This window comes from Chrysoperla carnea, chromosome 4 (assembly GCF_905475395.1).
Source record: "Chrysoperla carnea chromosome 4, inChrCarn1.1, whole genome shotgun sequence".
Taxonomy (NCBI): domain Eukaryota; kingdom Metazoa; phylum Arthropoda; class Insecta; order Neuroptera; family Chrysopidae; genus Chrysoperla; species Chrysoperla carnea.
Window position 1 is genome coordinate 20,728,917 of NC_058340.1, and position 24,902 is coordinate 20,753,818.

General features: G+C 28.3%; 1 long non-coding RNA gene across 1 annotated transcript; it reads left to right on the forward strand.

Annotated features, from left to right (window-relative positions):
* The first annotated feature begins 363 nt into the window (after positions 1-363).
* On the forward strand, positions 364-22,982 carry LOC123299165. Its single transcript, XR_006535306.1, has 3 exons — positions 364-374; positions 14,684-14,693; positions 22,854-22,982. It is a non-coding gene; the product is annotated as an uncharacterized LOC123299165 (long non-coding RNA).
* Positions 22,983-24,902: the final 1,920 nt, after the last annotated feature.

A 24,902-nucleotide genomic window follows, 5' to 3' on the forward strand; every position in this document is an offset into this window, starting at 1 on the left:
TTGGGTACCGATTTTTCTTATTTATAGGCATTCGATTTGAAATTTTGCACAGTCATACAGGGTGATGGATCCAATTTTTTAAGATACTTAACCGAAATCAGAACTGAAAACTCAGCCTGCTATAAACTGACAAATAGGACCGATTCCTAATATTTTGCCTAGCGTCAGAGATGGTTAAAACTATTAAAAAAGTTGCTTCGAACATTTTTTTAAAAAACATAATATAAAAATAAAATTCGTATTTTCAATTTTTTATTACAAATTTATTGAAATATTTGAATACATCAATTTGTCCTGTTCTTACGTTCCATAGCACACTAGCCATAATATTAAAAAATAAAGTTTTTTAGCTAGTGTGCTATGGATACATACATGTGTGATTTTGATTTTTTTATTGCAAGCTTTTAATGGAAGGTGTTCTTAGCTTTGTTGCAAGACAATTCGGTTCCATTTGGAAACAGCTACAACGGAAAACAAGCCTTTTTAGCGGGTTTTTTAAATTTTGTAAATTTCACATGTTTTATAAATATATAAATATATAAAAATTTAATGTATATAATTATGTTATGACAGTTTTGTTTATGAAAGATTACATGTAGTTTTTTCTTTGAGTTTAGATTATTTTTGATGATAAGTAAATTAATGAATTGTCAGATGAATTACAATTATAACAACATAATAATTTTTAACCAAAAATAGTTATGTTGATTTAATCTATAAAACAGCTATTAGGGTTTTCTAACTTTAGATATATTTAAGCATTTTTATATTCAGTAAATTTATTTTAGAATACTAATTTATTATCTAAAATAATTTGATCAGAACCACACCTATTTTAGGTAAGGCTTCTTTATTTGATAATCATTCATAGATAACTGCCCATTCTTGATGTTCTGGAATAATTTTTTTCAAGATGTATACTTCTATTTCTATTTTCTATACTTATATTTTCATTGTTTGAGGCAATCATTACGGATCACTATATAAAAACTAAAAGTTTTCACTCTGTATTTAAAATAAAAAAAGTACAAATTAGAATTAATTTTGGACTTTTTAAATATTATTTATATTTCCCAAAATTATAACTGTTTTTAATTATATTTATAACTGTTTATTATAGCTATTTTTAATAACATTTATCGCTTAAATATATTAGTATACCATCTATGTATAGCATTGAATCGAATATAATATGAAGTACATACATACTACCGTATTAATGCTTCTGGGAATGCATAATTACTGTTTGTAATATAATTTGCAGTTGATATCAAGAAAAACTTGTTTTACGTCGTTGAATTGTTGTTATATATGTGTAAGGAATTGAGAAAACTAACTGTAATTACTCAGTTACTTTTCGCTAGTTTGGTATGGTGAAATTTCCACCAATTTAGCATCAAGTAACATCTATCAACAGAATAATTACAATTTGCTAATTCTTACTCGTTATGACTACATTTTAAGCGAAAGAATTATTATAATATTAAATAAATTATAGTTTAAATAAACTATAAAACACGCTTCCTGTTGCACTAAAAAGTGAATAGTAATTTTAATTTTAATGTAAAATTCAAAGCGTAGGATGTTCTGCATTCTTGTTAGCCTAATCAGGCGATTGTATTACTTTTAAAATATAATTTATTTTCTTATTTTTAGTATCGTAAAGAAAAATTTTTTTGACTTACTCTTTAGGCAAGATTTTTTTGTGTTATTTCTATAAATATTTTTTTAACAGAAAGACTTTACAAGGCATAGAATATTGTTCAATGGATGTTCTGTGATTATAAAACTAACCAAAAGATGTCTTCTCCAGAAATTATATATTTATAAACGCCGATTTTGCTAATCTTTTAAATACATCTAAATATTGAGTATTACGCAACGATTAGCGCAAACACAAGATCGTTATCACCTTTCATTTGCGAGAAATTTATGAATAAATGTCTGTAAACTTATACACATGCGTACACACAAGAAGAACGAAGTAACCGACTCCACCCACATTATGAAATTTAATTTTACAATCAAATTCAACTTAAAAATAAGTAAAGATTTAAAAAAATGATGTAGGTGGCGTCTGTTATAGACGGATGTTTGATAAACGGAGGTTAAATCCCATTATTTATTTATTTTACTGGGAAGGTAAAATCGTCTTTCGCTTTTTTAACCGACTTGAGGAGGTTATCAATTCGACTATAAATATTTTTTTTATGTGTGTTAACTCAGACCTTTCGACTGGGTTAACCAATTTTGATGATTCTTTATCTATTTGAAAACTGGTGCTTCCGTGGGGTCTCATTTCATTTTGGTTCAGTTCTGACAACGGAATCTATGAGAAAACCATAAAAGTCTTAAATTTGCATTAAGTATGCACAACAAGAGGACGAATAACTCAATATCACGCCAACAGATTTCAATGATTAATTTTTTTAGTGACAAATTAGTAAGTGTACTTTAGATTCCGTAAAAATTAAAAAATTAAAAATTAAATTTTAACAGAAAGAAAACCGATTTCAAAAGAAAAACTTTTCCAAAACAAATTAATATGTACTAAAAAGTAAAACAATAACGACAATATTATGTAGTTATATTATTATTATTTTTGGAGTCGGGGACAGCCAAGCTAATGTAGCAAACTGTTCTGCCAGAATTGTTTCCTTGGCTGACACCGACTCCAAAAATATCAATAATTTATAATAACTACATTATATTATCGTTATTTTTTTACTTTTTAGTGCAAATTAATTTGTTTTGGAAAAGTTTTTCTTTTGAAGTCGATTTTCTTTTTGTTATGTTTTATATGACGTAAACAAAAATAGTTGAAATATTTACATTGAAAATAATATAATTCCATATTTGAGGATGAGAAATTTCCATAGATGAGTGAATAATATGTATCCTATATCCGTATAATGTACATGCTATGCTATTGCATACCTATATAAAATACGTTCAGTTCTAACAAGATTGATTTCAATTTTATGTAAATATTTATGGGTTGGAATTAACAGATAACCACTAGAAGCGGCTAATTGCCAAAATTATTTATTGTTATGCCTGTCAGCTTTTATGCAAACGTTAAATTAATTTATAGACAAAATGTAATATAACAAAGTTTTATTTACAAATATAAATTTTTTTTTAATATTTTTATCTATAAATAATGTTTGCATGTATTTTCACGTGATAGTTGGAAAATTTTCTGGGCATATTAAACAATTAATTATTTATGCATTTTTAATACCTTGGAAGATATTTTATATTATGTCATAAATTTTCTTAAGACGATTATTTCAGTAATATTTTATACAAAATTTAAAAATAATACCAACTTCAAGAATAAACCAACCTCAATAAATTTAATTAAAAAAAACTCAGTTAATACATTTGTTAAATAGCCTTTTCGTAAACAGAATTCTGTTTGAAAAAAAAACATTTTTAATTTAATTTTTTTTTTTTTGATATTTTGTTTTGTTTTTCTGACAACACGATTTAAGTAAGTAAACTTTGTATTACTTTGACATCGTAATATCCAATCAAATGTACTGATTTTTTTAAATTTGAATGTCAGAAGTAAAAACGTTTGGTATTATGCGTTCGGAATGTTGCATATAAAAAGGGTAGACAAGCAAAGTTGATAACCTACCAAGTTGAAGTCGGTTCAAAATCAGTGGTGTAAGCACAAATGAAATTTTTATTTAACAGTAAAACAGATAAAAACTTTGCTGACTTGAAAATTGAAAACTTGTTAAATAAAATTTGAAAAGAAAGAAACAATTCCAGTAGTTTACACAAAGGCATTTAACAGTTAGGTTCATTAAAATCCAGACGGGCTCAAATCTTTCCAACAATAGGCCCCGACTATTAAAGTCGCTAAGTAAATTACTGGAATTGTGTCTTTCTTTTCAGATTTTATTGAACGAAGTCGGGTTTTTGTTTTTATAAATTATTTATTTTATTTTACACGCGTTTTATTTGCTTGACAAGTATCTATATATCTATGTAACATAATATTTAAACGTGATTTTAACTCACTTCAAAAAAAAACCCAGAACCAATGACAATACAATAATTTAATAAGTTTGTCAGATTATCCTGATTAGGGTCTTCAGGATAAACGATTTGCTAAGAAATCTTTGGCGGTGGAAGCGCAAATAACATTCCATAATATTAATAAATAATATTTAGTTTAAAAAACTAAAAAACACGCTTTTGTTACTAGCCGAACTAAGTCGAAGATAAGATAGTTGAAGAAAAGTAAAAATATATTTTAAAATTGCCTTACTTTTATTAATGCATTTATCAATCAATAAAGCATTAATTTACAACAATCGAAATCCCTCAAAAATTCTTCTTTACGATAATCCCTATTTTTTTTTTTTTTGACTTCTAGAAATTATTTTGTACTTTTTTTACTTTTCTGAAACTGTTATTTATTACGTTACATTTAGTGTGAATACAATCAAATACAAGTACAGCGATTTTAAGGTAGTTCCTCCGCGACAGTCCAGTCAAAAAGTTTTGGACTAATACTATCGTTCAGCGCATTAACTGTGCTATGACTATTATACATATACCATATATTATTTTCACAAGACTGTAGTTACTCACCATTATATCTCCTATACGTATACACACACACTATGATATATACCTTTAACATTAGTTTTTATATCCTCTAAACAAAAAAACATCGCTAAAACGAGTTATTTATTTAAGTTTTTTATCGAAACTATATGGTAAATAATTTTTATTTTTTTTTATATATTTTCTAAATATAGTATTCTACATTATGTTAGTTTTTCATAGAGATGGTGAACGTCATTCATTGATAAATAAATATAATATTTGTAAATTTGTGTATTTTTATACGCTTCTCCCATGTACACGTACAAATTGCGTCACTTTTAATTGCTAATATCTCATGTATGACATGGTAAATCATCTTCTAATTTTAACAGCATGTGTATTATGAATTAAATATTTTATATTCTGTGTTTTGAGAAATTCTTGAAATATCACTTTCGTGTAGGTACTACCTTAAGGAGAAGAAAAATCATATAGATATTAAGTTAAACTTTTTGTTTAGGGGAAGAAACATCAGACACTAATCGATAACGAATTGAATTTAACTTTGAGTAGTTTTTATTTTACTCTGTAACATATAATACGTACGTAGATACGTATATAAAATAGTAGGTGGATACCAATGGTATGTAAATGATTGTATTTTGTAGAAAACCCTAACGACATTTTAATAACAACTTCAAGTTATACACATCTATCAATCTAACTTGTTCCGTCTGATTAATGATTGTTAGATATTTTCTCGTATATATTATTGCATTGCAATAGTATCTATAGATAAACTAGCGGCCCCGACGGACGTTGTCCCGTAAAAACGTAACTCCAATTCATGAATACCTATACTACGTTTAGCCTGTCCGCTAAACCCATCCCGCTAAACCCCAATTTATCTCCTATTTATTGGACTGGCCTGACCTTCGACCTTTGGCCTGACCTTTGATAGTAGAGCTCGCTGCGCTCGCATATGGCTCTAATAAATGCCTATTGGCAATACCTGAATACTATTAAAAATACATAGTACACATAGCATACATAATGTGATATGATTTATATGCGCTCCCACCATTTAATGAAATTTCATTTTTTTGGTACGGAGCCCTCAAAAACAGTTGTACTGGACCAAATTATAAATCTAAACCATTCTCGAATCTCCACGAACACACACGAAAAATTTCATCAAAATCGGTCCAGCCGTCTAGCAGGAGTTCAATTACATACACACGCTCACAAGAAATATATATATATATTAAGATATATAAAATGTACTACGTGTGACTCAAAAATATCGAAAAGAAGGAAGATGTGATAAATTTTAGTAGTTTCATAAAAATCAAAAAATATCCTTTGCTTGAGAGAAGCTTTACTCCATTCTTAGAACGTAAATTGTCATCGATCGGCATATTGGTTCAAGTTTTTTACCCTCTGGATTAAAAACGTCAAATTTCATCCCACTGTTCTAAACAAGGTTGCCACTTTTGGCCTTCATCAAACACAAAATATGCCACGGGAACAAGTACAGAATGTTTTACACATTGTTGTTTGTTACCCGTGACTGCACCTAGAGCGACAAAGAACATGAGATTTGAGACATTATCTACTTTTGTTCCCTAGATGTGTAATATACTATATTGGAAAAATCACTTATATCGCCAAACAGTTAATATGACGGGCATAATCAAGCTTATAAATCTTAAAAACAGTAGTCTATGGATTAGACAATTTAAAGAGTGGTCTGTGGAATATTTACCATTTCGTTTATTTATTTGAACAGTTTTGCTTTAAATTACTATGGTTTCTTAAGATCCACTCATGATTCAATGCCTTCTACAGCTCAATTTAAACATGTTATTCTTTAATGAATAAATTTTTATTTTAACACCTTATTTAATTGGTAGAAGCACATTTAAACCAGGCGATATAATAATTATTGAAGCAATGGTTTTACAAAGTAAAAATTCATGTGGAAAATGGTTTCATCAATTTACTACACCAATTATTGAAATTTCCTCCTACAACACTTTAAGGCTAATCAGTTTTCTATTATTCGATATTACTTAGAAATAAAACGATTGAAAATTTTTTTTCTTAAATCTTACAGTCTTTTATATCGGTACAATGGAAAAAGTGTGTAGACTGCTTACTTTATTTTGAAATAAAAACAAATTCTAAGACGACGTTTAATCTAATTAACACTTTTATACGAGTCTCATTTTAAAATATTTTAAAACCCGAACACAATCTGATCCAACTTACGAATAAACATACTCAAAGTAGTCCATTATAATTCCTTTTGGAGGAATTTCCACAATTGATCAATGTGACATCAAGATCATTCTGGATCCATTTTTCTGGATAAATATCCGTTTATGATATCAATATCAGTCACCATTTTCTCCACGATTTCTTTGATTGTCATTAAGTCAAATACTTGAAAAGAAAATTCTTTGTTTACTTGTCTAGACTGATTATGATATAGGATTGCATCTATTCGTAGCTTTGCCTGTACAGGTACTAGGTAAATACTCTGTATCTCGTTTTTCAATGTTTCAATCATATAATATGAAATATAAAGTTATCGTACACTTTGTCTTATTTTTAACAAATCAAAAATTTGTATAGATAATAGTCCTCAGGTAGTTCTTTTTGGTTTCGGCAAGTTTTTAATTACCCCGACAGATTTGATATTTTGAAAATTTCGAATTTCTAAATGTCGCACTACCGAAACGTCGATTTATTCAGTACCAAACCAGCCAGTATCAGAGAGTCGATTGTTTTGTTATCAGAATACGAAAAAAAAGTAGGTATTCATTTATTTTGAGCTTTTATTATCGGGACAGGAACTTTAATAGTGCGACTAACTACATAAAGAATACGTGAACACAAATGTTTGACTTGTTGGAAATTAATCTAAAAAATGTATGGCAGCTTTATACCTATATTAAAATATACATTAATCACATATCAAGCCTATAAATTATATTTTAAGAGTACGCAAATAAAACACACTAACCTTTTTCAAATCGATTTGTACCAAAATAATTGAATCAAATTTGTGCGTAATTGTATTTGTAATTAAATCACAGCAATATTACAAACCATTAAATAAAATTCAAAACACTTCAAATAAAACCACAAACCACCCACAATATGTATGAAAACAAGCGATAATGTTGTATAGCTCTTCTACTGAAGCACATTTTAAAACATTTACAATATGTGAAATCACGTTTAGTATGTGATAAAACTTCAACTTTCAACATATATAGGTTTTTAATAACATGATCTCAAAAAAAAAAGTAAGTTGATCATCATAAAAATTATATACATAAACATTTATGAGAAATAACCCTTCTTTCTTTTAGTTTATTTAAACTATTTTCTGTCTTTTTTTAGTGTTATTACATTATCTTTGTTTAACTCTTGTAAAACAACTTTCAGGTAAATAATAATACGCGTTTTTTAGTTTGTTATTCAAAATTTTTTTTGTGATGTAATAAATAAACTATTGTAAATGTGTTTTGCGTTTACAGTGACATAAAACTTGCTAATGTTATTACGGAATTTTCTTTTGTCTGCATTATACTTCATCCTGATTCCGTAAAACCCCAAATCTTACGGTGGTAAGAAAATGGAGATGCCTTCAACTCCGGAAATTGTCAATTTTTTCCAGGGTTCTAGAGGTTTTTTCGAAGCTGTTTCGAATGGATCGATTTTATTAGATTCCTAATTTCAAACTCAAAGATTATGGGAGAAAAGTAGTCCCTTTTCTTAAAATCATTAGGTAAGAAGGAAAAAGAAGAAAAATTTAAAAGACTATAAATAACAGGTTTAATTGCAAGCATTTTCAATTTCGATTATGTTAGACTGATTTAAAACAACTTGATTGTTTTCATTGCTATTTCCAGAAACATTATTTTTTCAAAAACATGAGTTCTTGCATTAATTAACCACATCTTTTTTTAAATTAACTGGGCGATACGCAAGCAATCAATGCATCAATTACTAAGCTAAACAAGGGAAAACAACCAATCTACGAGTTATTTGTTGAAATATCATGTATATACAGTGTTGATTACGCAATCGTTTGTTTTTTTTTTGCCATCTAAGTAAAGGAAGATAGCCGCTTTTACACACAAAATTATAAGAGTAATTTTCTTCTCACTTCTTTAGTGTACATCGTAGTAAACAAACACATACATATATAAAAACATGTGTACTTTAATACAACACGTGGTATACTTATCCTCACTTTTTACGTTCTGGGTACGCTCTAAGAATTTCTGCTTTATATCTCTTTTCATTTTTAAGTAATCACAGATAGACAACCGGAAAAGAATATAAATATTATCGAAGATAATAAATGAGAACTCTAGGATATGTCGAAATAAATTTCGATTTTTGCCCCAATTCCTAGATCAGTTTTTTGTATTTTTAAAATACGTATTTTCGACTACCAAGTAGTCATCATCAGTAAGAATTAGCTAGTGAATGTTACTCTTTGCTAATTTGGTGGCGGACTGCACACTCAGTGTGCAGTCCGCCACTGGTAGAAAATTATGTCCTGGTCCGCCAGTCCGACTTGGTAGTCGAAAATACGTATTTTAAAAATACAAAAAACTGATCTAGGAATTGGGGCAAAAATCGAAATTTAAACCGGAAAAGAACTAATAGGGTGATTTTACGAACATGTATACCAGAATTTTTTTCGTAGCATCAATATTTTTAAGCGTTACAAACTTGGTACTAAACTTATTATGAACAACATGACTTCGTTATACGCTAAGACCATTGATGGTGATTAATTTAACTGAATTCAAGGTTGGATGTACAAAATAGATATTTCCATTGGAAACTCAACACTCAATTTTTTCGCATACGGAATACCTTCAACAAAAGAAAATATATAACATTAATAAACTTTTGTGAAATGAATAGCAGAGTTTTTTTTGTCCAACGTGCGTTGCGTTGTTGTAATGTTCATTTAGACCAAAAAATTGAGAAGGGTTAGTTTATGGTAGATCTTTTATTTCAACTGATTTTATGTTAATCTAGTTTAGTTTTTTTTTTGTATGTGAATGGAATGATGATACTGCTGTTATACTTTTTTAAAACAATATTTAAATTAATTTTTTTTTATTTTGAAAAGCTTATGTTCAATGTTATTTTTTTGGTGTAATCATTTTGACGTGAATTTATTGCGTAGCCATTAATTGTATAATCTAAAATGATTTTTGGAATTTAAATTACTTTTTTATAAATTGCTTTTATAAAAAAAGTGGGCCTTGAATTTGGATATATATTAGACGGTTATTTTGCTTTCATTTAGGTTTTGGATTAAAGTTTTCAATATAAAATGGATCTTTAAAGCCTGGTGGTCTATTTATTGTTAAAATGTGAAATTCCAAAAAGTTAAGTTGGAGGGAAATAATAATGTAATAAATTTAAGCCTATGAATAATTTTTTTTTAGGAAGCAATATCAAATTCTTACTCTTTACTTTCGAAAATCGGAAACAAAAATACATTTAGTTACAATTTTAGAAACGGGTATGTCTATACTCTTTAAAAATCTTAAAAATAGAGATATAGCAATTTCTGTGTTTAGTATCACAATTAATACATTTCCGGGCGACTATAGAGCCGAGGCCAGCAACCATAGAAATCTCACGTGCTTTTTCCACAAAATTTACGCACTATTCTTTCTGAAATTGTTAAACCAAAGCAACCAATTTCGGTTAAATATGAGTTAATAATCAATAATGGTGAAACGGTACGGGAAAATAGCTTTTCTAATCCAGGATGGCCAAACCTTATATATTTCGTTGCCCGGTAATTATTTAAAATATGTACCAGAAAACAATTTTGCAAGCGTCAAAACGATTATTACTTCGATTATAATAAAATATCCTTTTTAACGTATTTGAATGACTTGAAAGTCTTTTTCGAAAATTCCTTTCGATTAGTGCACCTTACAATCAAGACTGAAATACCTTATAAACATAAGATGACTCCTCGTAGAAATAGCACTCAAGAGGACTTACATCACTAAAATAAAATTAGAAAATAAAATAAAAGAACATCTTGACAGTGTCGGTGTGATACTGAAGTCGTGTAAGTGCGAACCCTGTAGTCCGCACGACTAACTTCCCAGAGGGGGAAAATCATATAAAAAAAAAATCTTGTTAGCCTTCATAGACTGTTTTTCGAACATGTACTGCAGCTTATGCTGGAACGATCATTATCTCCATAGATAAATGATGTGTTTTATCCACTCTTCAGATTCTGTTTATTCAGTTTTTTCCAGTTTTTTTATTACCATTAAAAGGCGGCTCAACTAATTGTCTTTCTTAAATACGCCATTTCGCGTCGAATAAGCCCAGTCACGTGTTAATGTCATTACTGGTTCGCGAGATAATCGAGGCGAAAGAATCCGAACAAACATACGAACAAACGCACAGACTAACATACGTACAGGCCAACATACATACATACGTAAACACACAGATATCACATTGAAAAGGTTTGATTCGGATATTGCGGCCTTGAAATAGCGAAAATATGTAAAACAGGAAATTTTTCAAATCGGTCCACCTATTACATTAACTTAAACTTAAGGAAGCTAAAAATTAACCCTAAACCTAGACATTATATATTTTTAATAATTGCATGTCCCTCAGACTATAAAGGTATATTCAAAATAAAAAATTTTCATTTTACATTTCAACTTAAAGTAAAAGAAAAGTTGTGAAAGCCGATTAAATTTAGAACTTTATACTTTTCAATGTATGAATAGGGTAACAAATTATATATGTCTTTATCATTCTTCATAATGGAATACAAATTGTAATAAAAGATACAGTTTTTATACCAAGTATAAATGAAATATACATAGTATATTAGGTTTAGTCCCAAGTTTGTAACGCTTAAAAATATTAATTCTATGAAAAAAAATTTGGTGTAGGTGTTCATAGAAACATCTAATTAGTCCATTTTTGGTTGCCCGTACGTCCGTTCGTCTGTGAACACGGTAACTCAAAAACGAAAACAGATATCAAGCTGAAATTACAGCGCTCTAAGAACGTGAAAAGTGAGGTCGAGTTCGTAAATGTGCAACATATGTCAGTTAGGTCTTGGGTCCGTAGGGCCCATCTTTTAAACCGTTAGATATATAGCAAAAGTAAATTAATCCTTATCAAAAAATAAACAACTTTTGTCTGTAATATTTTTTTGTAAACATCACTGTTTACTCACGAGGACACACATTAGATGCAAATTTTAGTTTAGTATGTTTAGTATGTATTAATATACGATTATCAGTTATGTATGTATGACATGTATAGGTGGATTATATGTGTAATGTGATAGAGTAATAACCACTGTCCATACATGGTATTTCAACTATTAACTCAGTCAATTGTTTTTTTTAACTTGTTTAACTATATATATGTATGCATCGAACAAAAAAATATTATGTAATTACTAATCTGACTTAATTCCCAACTTTTTCGTTTCATTTGTAAGTAGGTACAATCAAGTAGGTACTCTACAACATACAATTAAGATGTTTAACAATGAATGAAAATGATAATAAAAAAAGCCTTCCTTTTTCATCTTCGTCGTCAGTCATCAAATGATGCGTTATCTGAAAATGCTTATTTACAATTATGATTAAATGTTAGATATATATAGGCTGTATATCATTTACATGCCTATTCCGTTTATAATTTGATGATCAAAGAATACATTCATCGACATAAAAGCATACCTTTTTCTTTATCCGTTTCCAAACATTTATGTGGAAGATTCTGTTGTGGAGAGTGACAATGAATATTTGCATACACAATAATCTTACATGCTTTAAATTTTTCGTTCAATGTTGGATAAATTGACCATTAATTAAGTTGCAGAAAATAAATTTTACGAAAATTGATCATACGATCATTCAAAACATATTAGTGATTTTAATTTTGTAGTTGAAATAGCTAGCTCATAAACACTTTATTAGCTCTTGAAGTTTGTCGGATCGAATGGAGTTTCCTAAGATCATTTTTTGGAATCATGAAAACGACTCTACAATGATTTAAAAAATTTATTAATCGACTAAACAATGTATAAATAAAGTGGATCTATTTGAAAACTTATTACGAATCGTTAGAAAAAATTTACAATAAAAAAATAAAGCTTATATAATCGTCGAAGGCTTTGACTGGTATGTATAATTTGTTGAGTTCTCTATAAATTTGTAAAGCAGTCTATTTCATAAAAAAAAAATTGACATTTTCAATCTGAAATAACTCGGTTAGTATGAGGCTTTTGGTTTAGGTTAGTATAATTTTACTATCGTAGCAATTTTTACTTAAAATTCACTCGCAAGATATTAATCGGTCCCAGAAAAATGAATAAAAATGACAGAAAAAACTTGAAAAAAACATAGTTCAAAAAATTTGTAGCATTTTTGTTTTACTGAATCAAACGAGGATCAAAGTCCCCCGCTATTCCACAAACAGAAGAGGAACTAACTCAAGATTAAAAACACTACTAAATAATTTTTTAAACACCCCATAGCTTTAGCAGCTTAAACATTAAATAGAGAAGCAACTGCTTTAAGTCTTAAAATGTACTTCTTAAAAATGAATATTCCTTGTGGTCCATTAATAATCGTACAATATTTAAACATATTAATACCGTAACTAAATTTAAATGAAAAAAAGGGGTCGCAAAGAATGTATTATACAAAAAAATTCGGTTAAAATTAATAGACCACATATTTATGTGTTTTTAATAAAATAGTAAAACCAAATCATAGAATACTATTTCATTAGTTTTACTTAATTCATATACTTAAAATCTATTAAAAATGCATTAGTCTAGTAAAATACATGTTACAAATATCCCTTTTTTTGTTAGAAAACTAGTTGAAATAGGAATAAACACAACACCTGTATTTAAAATAGTTGATTCATCTATTTTAAAAATATATTATTGGTGAGTTAACCAAACAGGTGTAAGAGTTACCAAAAAAAAAATTCTTTTCTATACCTACCTGAATATTATTGATCCCAAAAACATTATTGCCTGATTATTATTAGGTGTTATTGTCAAAAATCTATTCAATCTATTTTTGACAAATTGATTTGTGAAGTGTTTATGTTTACATTTTTATAATAGATTTATTATATGGATGTTGTGATATTTCCAAAATTCAATAGAGGAATTTTGATGTATATACTTTTTTTTTCAATAACAGTGTATTGTTATCTGTTTAAAAGTTATTGATATACGAGACGAGGGCTTTTTTGAGTGTATTATTACATCGTTTATTTTGTAACTTTTACTTTTTCAATAGATTTGTTTTGATGAAATTTTGCGAAGGTTTAACATGATCATAATCGCATTTATAAATGTGACAGTTTATAAGTGTGCTATGATGGGTTTTTAATCGAAATAGGTTATTATTATTAATAAAATAAGAGGCTAGATGTTTATAAGAATACTAATTCCAATCAAATTGTCCATATATTTTAAGACAAAGACTAAAAAGTAAAATTTGTGGTCTGTTGGGCAACTTTTGCTGGACAACTTATGCTGGACAACAGCATAAGAAAGTTTTAGGTTATAGAATGCCATCTTTGAAAGGCTCCGAAAAATTTATAATTGCACTCTTCAGCTTTAAATTGATGGTAATCGGATATTGGTGTTTTGGTTATTCCAACAGGAAGACCATCGAAAAAAAAATTTAAAAAAAAATTATTTTTTCAGACATTTTAATACAATAAGAATAAAATAGAAGAAGAGAAGAGAATTACGCACTGCTACAGAAAATTTTGTTATATAAGCAGTTGACTAACAAGAAATATCGAACACATACTAAAAGTCTTGATATATAACGATGATGTAGTCAGTAAGTTTTCAATTATCAAAATATATTTAACAACATTCTGCTTTTGTAAGCAATTCTTTAGATTTATTATTTTCTTTAAATAAACACCAAACTTACGAAATGGATACATTACAATAGATGATTTTTAGGAGTAGATATATCTACTGTAGCTCTGTTGTCTTTACATGATGCTGTTGGCGTAACCGAAGGAACACGAGAATTGATAAAGTAAACATTCGTAAGCGACCTGTTTTAATCAAGGATCAAACTCGAAACTATAGAGATAGAAAATACAATCCAAAACTATATCGCAAATACTATCGCTCAATTAAATGTTTAATTTGAGAAGACGAACACTACGATCTGACAAAATAGAGTGTAAAGAAACGTGATCCATTTATTTATCTCTGTTAATAAAAATTTATTTGATTGTATTTCAAGTTCGTGACAAAAATTAATAATGAAAACGATAATAGAGGTATATCATAATTATATTAAGAGAGATACAAACATACATATGTGTACAGCTGGCCAAAAAACTGAACGTCAACCGGTTCATTGTATATAAACCTATTGTCGAATTACATAATTAAAAGCCTATTAGATATCCATATTTTAGCAAAAGAAGTCTTGTTTAAACGATTTCATGTAAGTTTTTATTTTTTATTTTACATAGAACATGTCGCCCATCGGTAATCACTCGGATAAAATTTAAGAAAATGTTTTGAATATCAGAAGAAAAATGTAAGACTTTTCGTGAGAAATTTGCGAAACTAGCTAGTTGTCAAAAACGATACAATATCAATCGATACATTGGTACTTTCTTGCTGAATTCAGAACCCAATAAGATTGATTACATTGTTTATTTAATGTTAAAGTAATGGTCCTTTCCATTACCAAAAACTATTGTTTGTTTCTACGTTTATATAAAAACAGCAGTCTATAAAGGAAATAACAGCTCAACCAATAGTAGTTGCAGCCTGGTGAGAGATTATTCACCCTTAATACTGATCGAGTTTTAAATTATACCGTATGATCACATTTTTCCATGCTTGATTCTTTTGAGATTTAGGCAAAGAATGTGTATTTGCCTAAGCCTGGGTGCAATAAATAAGAAAATCTTTGTTTCAACGACAATAAAGTCTTTTTATCTGCAGCAATCCCTTTGATAATCTGGTGGTTACTTTGTATAGTGCGATGTAATTTAATTAAAATTTACATGGACTAATAAGTTTTCAGATTTATAAAATTAGTATTTATATTTAATAAACGAGTTTGGCACAAAAAATTTTAACCACTTCCATTTTTTTTGTTACTATATTAGCGAAAAACACAAACAAGGGCTAGCAAACCAAACCTGATTAGTTTGAGTTGGTCTAGAATTTAGAAAAAGTTCGAAAACCAAGGCTTGGTTCACTAGATTTGGTTAAGGCTCGGGAAAGTTATATAATAATAAGAATGGATTTCCCAGTGTTAGTCCAGTCACGAATTCATCATCAAGCTTGAAATTTGTTACTTGTCATTGCGTTGCTCACTTTGTTTCAAAATATATGAAGCCTTCAAAAATGTTGTTTCTTTTTTTGTATAACCGATTGAATAAGCCTTGGATATCACAAAATTTCAGGTAAACAATTTGATATGTTTATTCTCCCATCTACATAAATAGTAATCTATATAATTATAACACAATTTTTAGTAATCTTCTTTCTTGCATGTTCTCAAAACTACACATTCTTAAATCTATTTCTCTTGCGGTTAAATACCTCAAGAAAAAATATTCTACATCATTTCAAATCATTAAAAAAAATGTATTTTTTATGCACCTATCCATCGCTCAGCTGTCAAAATTATTTCTTTAAAAATCATAATTTAATTATGATTGTTATGTATCTAAACTTTGATTCCCATAATTTGCATACGAACCATATAATTTAGAGTCTATTGATATGAACTACTGGTATTTTTTAATTAATTTTACCTTCTGGGTGTTAAAATATTATTCAAGCTGTGGTATGCAAAGTAGTCATAAAAAATTAAATACATTAATAAATTTATTTTTAGTGAACACAAATATTTTAAGGAACCTTTTTTCTACGGTTTTATTAATATATAGGGGCATTTCTTATAATGATATATGCATAAAATTTCTTATTTCTATTATTTTCAATGCAGTTGTCTCTATAAAATCACCCGTTGAGAAATCTTCTGATATTGTTACAAGCAGCTCGCATAATATGTGTGTACATGTCTTTGCATTTAATTCATAACTACACATTTTTTTTTTTGTTAAATATGCAAATTAGTTTTTTTTAACCCTATATTAACGACAAGATAGTATTTACCTGTATGCATAAATATATGATGTTTTATTAAATCATAAATTTTATAATAACAATTTTTAATTTGAAAGTATATGTATTCACAATTAAAAATTGTTTATTACTGACATAGATTTATGGTACAAAGATCATGGGATAAAGTATATTTTACCAGTTGTTAATTTTTTGTTATAAGAAGCTATGCGTTCTATACGTGGTTTATTACTGTTTGGAAATTTATGTCGTCTTAAATTATTCACAATGACATTTTATAATGTAAAATTTATCAGGAATTATGCTTGTTACTTTATATCAAATATTTAATCTTTTATCTGTTTTGCTTAAGTAATTTACATTAAGAAATTAACACTGGTAGGCTTTTATATATAAGAACGTCCACAGAAATGGCTACTTTAACGATTTCTATTCATAAATTTTTGCTTAAGCACGAATTATATTTTCATTTCGAGAAGATCGAAAAATTTTCTACTATCAAAGATATTTGTACACTGTGAAGGTCAATCATTGTTGTTTGGTCTTGACCACTGGAAGAAATCGACGATAAATATATTGAATTAACCGAAGAAAGTAGAAAAAATGAAGGAAATAAAATATAAAGAAAAATATGAAGAAAAAAAAATATAGTCGAATTCTTTATTTGTATGAATGGTGTAGCTGTCTTCTCCCCTTCTCGTCGTTTTCAAATATCCCCGCTAAATCTTTCTTAGCGAGATAAGCAATGCCCTTAGAAATCTATAGACCACAGAGTGCTTTTGATCAGAAAGGCAACATACCTTTATTGATACATAACCAAACACATCTAGATAGAGTGTAATAGAGTTTCGCGAATTTTTGATGCATGAACACTTTTCGATAGATAAAATATGATAAGCATGTTTATAAATCAATAAAATTTAATAAAAAATATGTCTCAACTGTGTATCAAATGGGTGAAGATCGACCTTATATCGTCTCTTGTACTATTATTTTTTATATTTCTGTGACTTTTCAGTTTAGATAAATGTATCTACAAGGTACTAGAAAATTAATTAGCCTCGGTCTCGAGTTATTATTTGGATTACATTGATTGTTCTATCCCCTTTTCTTTTAAAACAACTAATAAAAGTTTTACAGGCCCCACTGATATGAACTTCCTCTTCTTTTTGATTGTGAAAGCAAACTGTTTTCTACAATTGCTGTTAATTAATAATCAAGTGTGTAGTTTGAGCGATTAAATGTTTTCATATCTGCCTTTCAGGCGTTTAGGTAAAAAAAATACAAAAAATTCAGAGAAGCAATATAAGGGTAATAGGTATGTACTCTAAAGAGAAAAAAACCTAACGAATATTTTGATTCACAGTGATATTCATTATCCAAAATTATAAATTCATTTAAACATTTGTCTCATAAAAAATGAACCAAAAAAATTGTCATCAAACAAACGAAATAAAAAAACGTGTAACATCTTTCTTCCGTATCCTCAACATTTATCATACCAAAATATCCATACTCACAAAATCAGACCCACATTTTTATTCAAAGGTTAAATTAAATATTTAAATAAAATGCATTTTGATAAAATAATGATCTATATGATGATGAACACTTATTATTATGCAGACGACAAAAAATATTCTTTATATTTAAAAAAGATGAAGAAGGTCATGGGAACCAAATTGAAAACAAAATCTTAAACAAAAATCTTATTTGCTTATGAAATAAAAATAACAAAAAAATAAAAGTGAAATGAATGAATAATAATTCCTTCCTTTTTAATCCTGTTTGTGTTTGTGTGTATATTTTGTGTATTATAAAATCATTTACATATTTATTATAATACAAAATTAACAAAAGATTTCAATCAGTTTTATGTATAAAAGTAGTACCACTAGGTACTATGTGTATTAATAAAAATTCTATGACACACCTCCACCAAGAAATTTTGTGTGTAATCGCTATGTGACTTCTATGTATTGATTATAGTTTGTACACAGAGACTGTACGGCTGATTGGCACTACACTACACTATTTCTATACTATCTGTATGTATTTCATCTTGACTTTGGCAAAATTATTTCCAATCAAAAATGACTTGACCAATTGCCCAAGCTTACATTGCCCAAGAAGAGAGGCTGTCGAAGTCTTCATTTTAGGGAGCATATACAATTTGTATACCATGTATATATGTAATATTCAAGGTATACTAGGTTTAGTCTCAAGTATGTAACGCTTAAAAATATTGATGCAACCAACAAAATTTTGGTATAAGTGTTCATAAAATCACCTAATTAGTCCATTTTCGGTTGTCCGTCCATCTGTCTGTGAAGACGATAACTCAAAAACGAAAACAGATATAAAGCTGAAATTTACAAGCCTCAGGACTTAAAAAGTGAGGTCGAGTTTGTAAATGAGCAATATAGGTCAATTGGTTCTTGGGTTCGTCGGACCCATCTTGTAAACCGTTAGAGATAGAACAAAAGTTTAAATATAAAAAATTTTTCTTATAAAAAAATAAACAACTTTTGATTGAAATATTTTTTCGTAAACATCACTTTTTATCCGTGAGGGTGCAAATTAGGCGCAAATTATATAGTATGTATTATATAGGAATATAAGTTGTGTATGTGTGACATATATGTATGTATAATGTGATAGAGCCATCAACACTGTTTATACATTTTAACAATTTACTAATTTACTAAGAATTTACTTGAATAAAAAATGCAAAAGTTGTTTTGAACGGCAATCAACATTCCACTTCGATTTTTATGTATTATATATAGAGGAAAAAAATAATCCTATTCGAAAATGTAAAAAATTTCTGTGACATAAATTATGTACTTAACAAAAAAAATTGGTGCAATATCATGATTCAAGTAGCTACCTATACAATATGTAAATGGTATCTTCTCAAAGAAAGTAGGAATACGTGATCTTGCATATGTATGTTAGGTAATCAATTTTTTTTTCAAACTTTTATATTTAAATTAGTTATATGTAACGGTAAGGAAATGCTAGACCTTGGAGTTAATTAAGAATATAATTATGTTGTACTAACTATATTAGTTATTTTTAATTAGCATGTGCTATTTTTTTCTCTTGGTGTATGCACTTTGTTTTTTTGGATAGTATTTTTGGTTTGTCTATTTACGAAAAAGTTTTGATCTATTGAAAGTTTTTCGCATCCTTTAGTTTTGTTTAAAAACTGGCACAAAGCAGCCAAGTAAAAAAATAAATGCACTTAAAGACAATTTATCTATCTAGATATCTTTCGTTCGTTAATTTACTGGCTTTCAATTTCAAAATTTTAAAATTTTAAATAAAACTAATATGTGCATGCATTTGTAATTGAACTCTTCCTAAACAGATGAACCGATTTCGATAAAACTTTTTTTTTCTGTGTCAAGTGGATGCGAGGATAGATTAGATTCGGTCAAATACAACTGTTTTTGATGGTTCCGAACAAAAAATAATTCATTAAATGGTAGAAAAAGTTTCATTAAATGGTGGAAGCGCATAGAAATTATGTGATATATTATTATTACATCTCACTATGTACTATGTATTTTTGAAGTATTGAGGTATTGTTTATTATTATTCAGGTGTTGGACTAGGTAATTATTAGCACTACATGCGAGCGCAGCAAGCTCCACAGCTGAAGGCTCTATCAAAGTCGAAGAGAAGGCCAAAGGCCGTAGGTCAAGAGTCCTCATTATTTAATTCAAACTTTTGGTTGTTTTTTAGTTTGACCTCGAAACTCTTTGAGATAATGTTTTGAAAACTAACCAATAATACTTATTTTGAACTAGAAATAAAAATCTGCGAAAAATATTAGCCAAGAAATAATTATCGAATTTTACGCCTAACCTTATTCAACCAACTTGGAAGCCGCAAAAATAAAAGTTTTGCTATCTAACAACCCTCCGCATATGCAGCGGAATAGTAACAAGCCCTCCGGTTGGTGGGTGTTAGACACTTTTTCTAAATCATCTGCACATATATTGGTATCGTTTCTTCAGCCTTACTCATACGTGCTTGACAAATATGTCTATATATTTAATTGCCACCTAGAAAAATGGTTTTCCTGACTGGATATTAATGAGAAAACGACAAAAAAAACAATTTTTTGCGTCAAGAAAGTCTTTATAATGCTTACTTAAGAATAACCGTGTGCTATCTGTAAATAAGTGATATTTTACTCTCAGCACATGGATCTGGGAAGCAATAAGTTTTTTATCTTCGATCGTTAACATTACAACCAAGCATATTTTAGTACTATTTTATTCTAAAACAAGTTTGTTACATTTCCCTTTATTCAAAATTCTTCAAAATAATATCATGGACGATATGATCTATTTAAAATTACAAATTACAATAAATGTATATATATAGATATAGTGTACCTTGTTTGTATCAAAAAGCTTTAGATATTTTTTTGTGTATATTAATGAAAGTGATATGGGTACATTTCACAGAAACAAACAATATCCTGCAATATTATATATTGTTGTTGTTCTTCCCCGAAAAGATTCAATTATATCACATATGCATACATTAATATTTGATGATATTAAACAGAAAGAAAGAAATTAAAATGGGTAATATGAGAAAATAAAAGCATTTAAGGAAAAGTGCTGTATCTTGGATAACATACAACGTTCATTGAATGAAATAGTCTCTCCATATATCAGGCAGCATTATGCCTACATATATATTATAGGTGTCGATAAAAAGTGTACTTATCTTTAATTGATTGTTGATACATGGTATCAGACCATAATGTACAATGAATCCCGCTTTAATGTACCTTAGACCATATCCGCCGATTTTAAATAAGATTAGAGCCATCAAACTTGATTTCACGGATATATTATTTACCCTTAAGCCCGAATGTCATAACAACTGGTAATCACTTCAAATATTTCTTTCTTTCTAACAGAATAATTTTGATCTATAACAATAAACGAAATAAAGGTCGCATGAATAAGCATGAATATTCGTTAATTGATCACTGGTGCAGGATGTTTAACTACAAGGTACAAGATAGTACATTTTAAATTTTGCAGTAAATTCAACTACATGACCAACGACGATTATCTTCACTGTACTGTGGATGCTGCCAAGATATGCCTGTTGTTAATTGATCACTGTTACAAGACGTTGTTCTGTTCCAAGATACAAGACGGTACATATTTTCAAATTTTATATGAGACGTGTTTTAGGTAGATTGTGATTTAAAGCACAAAGCACAATATTAATTTTTTAAATATGTATATACTCTCTTTTAGTGGATGTCTCATAAATGGCATTTTTCAAGAATCGGAAAAAAGATCTAATATATGTTCTAATACAAGGTACAAAATTTTACCCTACTGGGCTACACGGGAGGATGGATAAGGATACCTTTTAAAATAATAATGTTATTTTTTTAAATATATAAATTGTATTGTATTGTTATTTTAAATTTTTATACAATTATTGACAAAAAATTAATTTGCATATTTTAACGTACATGTATTATTATTTATGTTAGAGGTTCGTTATGTCGGTTTTAATTTTTTTTTTGTCTAGCCGAGATTCGAAAATCAGGAAATGAATAAAAAAAATTTTTTTTTTGTTATTAAAAAGAACATGTATATAAAAAATTAGGGTATAATGTATGCATAAGTTTAAATAATTGCTATTATTTTAGTTTATTGTTCTGATAATCAGCTGTCTTTTTTTAAATGCTATTAACATAAAATTTTTTTTGGGAAGTTTCAAATTTTAATGTGCGTCGTTGTCGTTATATTTACAACAAATCTAATATTATATATTTATAGGTAATATTTCTTTGAATTTTCGGTATGTAATTGCTGACTATCTGAAATGTTGTCCAACTTAAATCTTAACAAGTGAAAACAAATAATTGACTGAGTTAATTGTTGAAATACCATGTATATACAGTGTTGATTACTAATACATACTATAAAATTTGCATCTAATGTGTGCCCTCGTGAGTAAACAGTTCTTTATCTTTTTATCTTTACAAAAAAATGTTTCAAACAAAAGTTGTGTATTTTTTAAAAAGGAACATTTTTTACACGTTTACTTTTATTCTATCTCTAACGGTTTACAAGATGGGTTCTACAGATACAAGACCCAATTGACATATATTGCTCATCTACGAACTTGACCTCCCTTTTTACGTCCTGAGTGCACTGTATTTTCATTTTTTTCTTTGAGTTATCGTGTTTACAGACGGGCGGACGGACGGAAAGACAGCCGCAAATGGACTAATTAGATGCTTCAATGAACACCTATAGTAAATTTTTTTCGTACCACCAATATTTTTAAGCGTTACAAACTTGGGACTAAAATTAATGACTATGTATATTTCATATATACATGGTATAAAAAGTAGAAGCTTTCAAATAGTTATCTTCAGCTGAAAGGAGCCCATGAAACCAAACAACCCTTTCTAAGGTTATTACATAAAATGGTCAAGCGAATTGAGTAAAACCTTTGAAGAGAAGTTATTGAGTTTTTCTTAAAATATGTATAAATTCGGTAAGTTATACAAAATTGACAAAATTGAACAAAAAAATTCGCCCTTAACTTATCTTAATGCGCTAAGTGCAAAAAAGTAAAAATGTAAAAATTCATATCCTTTATTATCCTTGGGAATTCGTAAATATCCTCGAAACCTATCCAACCAGAAAATGATGTCATCGCTATTAACTCTTAACCACGATTTGCATTAAACATACGTAGCAACCAACCATTCATATTCCTTCAAACATTATATCGTTTTTCCACTTTTCTCGTACCACTTGACACAAAATTCCATTAACGTAAGAATTAAGTATTTTTTAGAGATAAAAAAATCGATTTTTGAAAATCTAAAAAAAGTTGAAAGTTTTCTGGATTAATAACTTAATGAGCTGTGGCCATTCGTAATGCCAAATTGGAGCAGAAATCCTTTTGAAAATGTTAAGAGACAACTATTTTAATACACGTCCTTAGTACATTTAACTTGAGAGAGCATTGACATTTAACATATGCAGGTATCAATTTTGATACAGTCACATTCTAATATTTTTAAGTAATCCACCCAAATTTACATAATTGATGTACCAAGAATTAGACATACGTTCATCGTATAAAGGATAAACATATACAATGACATAATATCGTATCCTTTTCTATTTTTATTTTCATAAAAAGATCCTTTTTAATATCAAGTGAATTTAAAATGTATTATATAAAAAGGGTTAAATGTATTTTTTGTATTTATTTATTTATAACAGTTTCATTCATAATGAGAAAAGGAATATAGTTTTGAGTATAAAAGATATTATATGATGCTTGTTTTGAAGGTCAACTTTTATATATAAGCAGTTCATGTTTTTCTTTCCGGATTTTTAAATTACCATTTGAATAAAAAATCTGGACGATAAAAAATTAAAATAAGCTCTAAAGTTTAATTTTTATTACACAGAAAAAATTGTTAGAAAATTTAGAAAAATTTCTAACTTTGTATTTTATCATTTTCATAATCTTACCATTACATAACTAAAAATACTGGCGCGCTTAAAGTACTTTAAATGATTTGACGAATTTTATAATTTTTAACATGACCAAAGTGAGTTGGCCAGGTATTTTTTGACCACGAAATATTTTTGATAGGATTTTAAATAAGTGGTTAAAAAATTTTACATTTTTAGCCAAGATCTATTCATAAAATTAACAATCTAATTTTTATAATATAAAAATGTAGTTTAACCTCTGTTTCTCTGACATATACTATTTATTTAACTACATAAATATTTACAATTACATTTTGATGTGGGTGGATTCAGTAACTTCGTTCTTATCCAATTGCACCCCCATTAATTATAATTGCTCACACTGCCGCTGCCTGGACTCGAACCCGCAACCTCCCAGTCAGTAGCCAAACGGTCAAAGACTAACGGCTTTGACCGCTCGACCACTGACCCGGTTTTTTATAAAGATTTTGAATCACACGTTCAAAAAGCATTCAAAATCTGTCATATTTTTCATGCGAATTAGTGATGTAGAAGTAATATTCTTGTAGAAACTAAATTTTAAGTTCTTATTGAATACAATGAAGTGGAAA